Here is a 5,181-nt window from a genome sequence, read left to right on the forward strand (position 1 = left end):
GCGTGCGCACAGTGACCCAAGCACCTGCGATGGTGGCGTTGAAATGTTACGCAGGCGCAGTGCGGCAGTTGCTGGGCGAACGCAACTTGAATTTGCCATGGTTCCCCTTATGAATGGCGAGGGCATGGAAGCCAAAGGGGGAAAAAAGACATTTACTTTGCATTGTATTGGAAAAGCAGGCGGTGGATGAAGGAAGGTTGTTTCACTAGTTATCGAAAAATCCGGCAAGATACTTCATCCCAAATGGTACAGAGTAGCCGTGCATGGAAGGATAGCGACGTCAACTATTTAAGGGTAGGGCATTGACTGGTCATGGAAATTGGCAGGTTCACCTCCTACTTGTCTTCCAACTCACTACTTGTTCTGTTCTAAAATGTGTGTTTTTTTTTAAAAGGAAACCTTGACTGCGCAGTTTGCTGTTGAGCCATTACGGGTGCCATTCTTGCCTTCAGCGACTGAGAACTGATCAGTATTTAACCACGTAATGAACCATACTCCTTTGACGTAGCCTTCATAATCTAAATAAATATTGCTGGTCTTTGGTCTAAATTGATTTTTTTTAACGTTAGCAAATGGACTTAGCTTGGTGGCGATGCCCATGTTCGATCGCGCTGGAGAACTCTGTTGGCGGTGTTGTGATTAATCTGTTGATGTGCGGAGTCAGTGCTCACTATGATTAGATTGTGACTGACAACTTTCGGCACTCACGACCTAAAAGGTGAATGGCGCCAGTGATAGTAATTTGCAACACCATTAGGCAAGTAAAGGGATTGATGAGTGTGAAATACTTTTTTTTGCATGATGAACAGATAGTTGAAGTGTCCTCAAAGTCATGGAGGCCAAAGATAAAAGGGAAACAAAAACTGCAGATGCGAAAATCTTCTGCCAACAATGGCTGGAGTAATGAAATATCAGTTATATCTCTTAACTTCCAACGACTCTGCTAGACCTGCTGAGTGTGTCTAGTGATCATCCTGACCACTAGAAAGAGTCAGAGACTAGTTCGCTGCAGCTTTGGTTGGATTCAAGGTGGGTGCCTCCACAATCTCTTGAGTGACTTCTTTAACTAATAAAGTATAGTTTTTTTTTTAAAAAAAACAATTTTCTTTATTACAGTAAAAAGAAACATCGCATGGTACCAGGTGTGGAAGAAACACCAATAGAGAGCAGAGTGAGAATCAGTAGAGAGATGGAGAATGTCAAGCCTCCTGATGCTGTAAATTGGACAGGAAATGTTGACTGAGTGGAGGTTGTTCAAACAAATATTTGTGCTGTACCTGCAAGCCATTCGACTCAATAACAAACCTGATGCACGGAAGATTGCACTGCTCCTTATCGTCGTAGTACTTCAAGCACTAGAGGTTTTCAATACATTTGTTTTTGCTAAGGCAGAAGACAGGGCAAGTTCAATAAGGCGATTGAGATGTTTGATGAACACTGTTCACCAGTGAAAAATGAAAGATTCGATCGGTATGTGTTTTGCTCGCGCAGGCAGCTGCAGGGTGAGAGCTTTAATACTTTTATAATTGACTTTGCTATAAGCCCAGAGGACCCCAGAACCCAGCAGCAATAGATTTTCACCAAGGGTTAAACAAAAGTTGCTTTTTATTATCATTAAACATGAAAACAGAATCACACTTTAACTTTTCACTATTGACTTAACTAACCTAATAACCCCCTTCTAATTCTAAGTGCACGTGTATGTAATGTGAGTGTAAGTTCAGAAAAGTTCTTTGATTCACAGTCCAATCTCACATCTTATTCCTCCAAGTTCATTGGTTGCAGGCAATTCTTATACTGTGCACAGAATTTAACATTTCTAAAGTTCATCAGGCTTTGGTGCTTGAAAGGTAAATGGTTACCAAGAGAGATTTGTTGTTCCAGGACACCCACAACCGATTCATTTTTAATCAGCCACTCCAGTGTCTTGCTGACGAAACTTGCTCCCTCAGGGTTCTCCAGATGATAACCTCTTTCTTTCAAGTCACCACAGAGTTCCTTTTTGTTTCTCTTATTTCAAGTGAAACATTAGACAGCCAGTCCTCTCCTCTTGTATGAGCCACAAGGGCTTTGACCAGGCTGAACTAAGAACTCAGAATCCATCTTCCAAATGGGGTTTTTCACAATCTTGCCAGCTTATCCTATTCCAGTCCTAGCTGTTGTTGCTAACTGTAACACTGTAGAAGTGATCTCTGTCGCTCTCCCTCTCTCTCAAGCAGAGAAAGCCTGGTTTACTCTCTCTGCTTTCAAAACCACATGACCCTCTTAGAACAGCAAGTTCCCTTCCAGACAATATGTGGCTCAGACAAGATCTTTTTGTAAACAATAATCCACTAGTAAAGTCTCTTGGGCATTCTCCAAAGCTTTTGCAAAGGCTCTGAGGCCCCGACATGTCTAGCAGTAGCAGAGCTCCAGTATTTCAAATAAGATCTGTTTTAAAGTGTTTGTATGTGACTTACTCTAACAAACCTTTCCCAATTTATCTCCTAAAAACTTATCTACATTCTCTGTCACAACTTGAAATTAAAAGCAAGAAAATGTAATATTGGATCACTGCAAAGATTCAATGATCTGTGATCAAATTATGTTCAGGATTATTGATAAGAAAGTGAGAGAGATGTTGTTACGAGAGACAGACCTTACCTTTGCTGGAGCTGTGAACTACGCTCTGCACTACGCGAAAAAGTTTGGTGATAATGCAAAAGCCAGTGAAAATGAAGGCATAGTCATGGCCACAGTGCCTGTCCACACATATAAACAAAAAAAATGAGAAGATGTAGGAAACAACAAAAAGATAGAGAGACATTCAATTGCAAATGTACCAAAACGATGCCCAGCTTTTGGAAAAGTCTGTAATAAGTCCAAAGGGCAAAATCACTATGCAAAGCAATGTTTTTTCAAAGGGAAACAAAGGGCAAAATCACTATGCAAAGCAATGTTTTTTCAAAGGGAAACAAAGGGCAAAATCACTATGCAAAGCAATGTTTTTTCAAAGGGAAACAAAACAGAAGTGTAAGTGTGTATACTATATAAGAAACTGCTCTCAGTGATATACTTTTCGTTGGCATGATAGTGCAGGAAAATTATAAACCAACAGACACTGAACAGCCAAGTGTGAACAGAGTCAAACAGGATAAGTGGACTGTGTCATTGCATATAAATAGAACAAATATTCCTTTCCAACTAGACATGGGGAAAAGGTCAATTTGATTTGTGAGTGTGACATCAGGGCAATGAAGATAAAGCCATACATCCATGCAAATCCTGGATAGCTCAAAGCCTACAATGGACAGAGTATCGACGTGAAAGACACATGTAAACTCAAGGTGAAAGTTAAAGATAAAGAGCACAATCTTCAGCTTCGCAGTAGTCCTAGTTGGACATTAATCACTGTTTGATGACAAAGTACTTGAAAGCTTAAGCCTAGTCAAAAGGGTGTACATTGCCAGGGAAGCTTATTGTGTTAGCAGATGCATTGTCCAGGGCAATGATGGAGAGTGAAGCACACAGTAAGAATTCCACAGAGACAGATGTGAATCTCCACATAAAGTTAATAATTGAATCACTTCCCGAATCTGACATTAAATCCAAGTAGCTCACAGCTGGAACAGAAAAGCACACAGTTCTACAGAAAGTCATCAAGAATCTGAATGAAGGGTAGCCTAAAGGTGAATGTCAGCCATACTACAACATCAGAGTTGAGCTGAGTATTGTCAATGGGTTTCTACTCAGACAGCAAAATTGTCATTGCTCAATCATTGCAACAAGAGGTGCTGAAAAGGGTGCCTGAGAATGAGAATTGGAATGGAAAAATGCAAGAGGAGGGACAGAACTACTGTTTATTGCCAAGGGTAAACACTGACATTGACAGGTTAGTTTCAAGCTGTGGGACCTGAGTGAAACATCATCCAAAGCAGATAAAGGAACCCTTGATAATAACTGACATATCAGCAGAACCATGACAGAAAGTTGGGACTGATCGGTTCCACATGGACAGAAAGAATTACTTGCTGGTTATTGATTATCAAACTATCCGGAGATTGCACAGCTTCCTAATATGTCTGCTGCTTGTGTGATCAAATATATGAAATTGATCTTTACAAGACATGGAATTCCTTAAATTGTCTACAGTGACAGTGGACCACGCTACAGTTGTAGAGAATTGCTGAAGAGTATGATTTTCAACATGTGGCGTAAAGTCCTCTTCATTCACAGTCAAATGATAAAGCAGAGAAAGGAGTTCACATAGTTAAACAGTGTCTCAGATCCATATCTAGCTCGATTGAGTTACAGAGCTTCACCACTTGAACATGGCATGTCACTCACTGGCTTCTGATGTGATGTAGACTACGTTGCAAACCCAAACAAGAACAAAGATGTCGAAGATGTTGAATGGAAACAAAAGTGTCTGCAATGGAAAAAAAAGCAAACTATAACAAGTCAGCAAGGACCTTAGGGTCACTGGCACAACATGACACAGTGAGACTCAGAGATTTCAACATTTGAGACAAAAGGCTACTGTTCTGGAAGAAGTAAACCCAAGATCCTACACAGAACAGAGGATAGTCAAATACTGAGGATGAATCTAAAGAGCCTGTTGAAAATGCAAGAGACACTGCAGGAACAGATAAATGCAGAAGATCCAGTCTGCATGGCAACAGAGGAAACACCACCAGTGCTAGACAGTAGTGGACCAGCAGAGCCGACACAAGCACCTGTAACAGAAGGATCCTATACTGTGGTCTTCCGTGGCAGAGCTCTTGGGTTGGCTGCACCAAACCTCAGTAGGCCCCTCAGCATGTACTCCTGCAGCCTGGAATGTCGCAATCAGTATCATTCCCTTACCGACATTTCACTGTGTTGGAAGATCAACAAGTTTCAGATAAACCAGTGTCTTTCACCAACTTGATGATCTTCCAGCAGACTGGATTTCAGTCTCGGCTTGTGTCCCTGGGAGCAGCCCCTAAACCAGAGAATCCTCTCTTATGCTGGGGATGAACCATGACTTGAAACCTTGCATCTTTCTCCAAAAACAACAAATCCACAGTCTGCAAAGAGGTGAGTGACTGTTTCCATCCCATCACAGTCATCTCAAGGGCAATGTGCAATGGGCTGATGTGCCATTGGCACAGGAAGAAAATAACCTGAAGGGTACCTCTCACCACATCTTCCTGCTCCTCA

This window comes from Narcine bancroftii, unplaced genomic scaffold (genome assembly GCF_036971445.1).
Source record: "Narcine bancroftii isolate sNarBan1 unplaced genomic scaffold, sNarBan1.hap1 Scaffold_47, whole genome shotgun sequence".
Lineage (NCBI taxonomy): Eukaryota > Metazoa > Chordata > Chondrichthyes > Torpediniformes > Narcinidae > Narcine > Narcine bancroftii.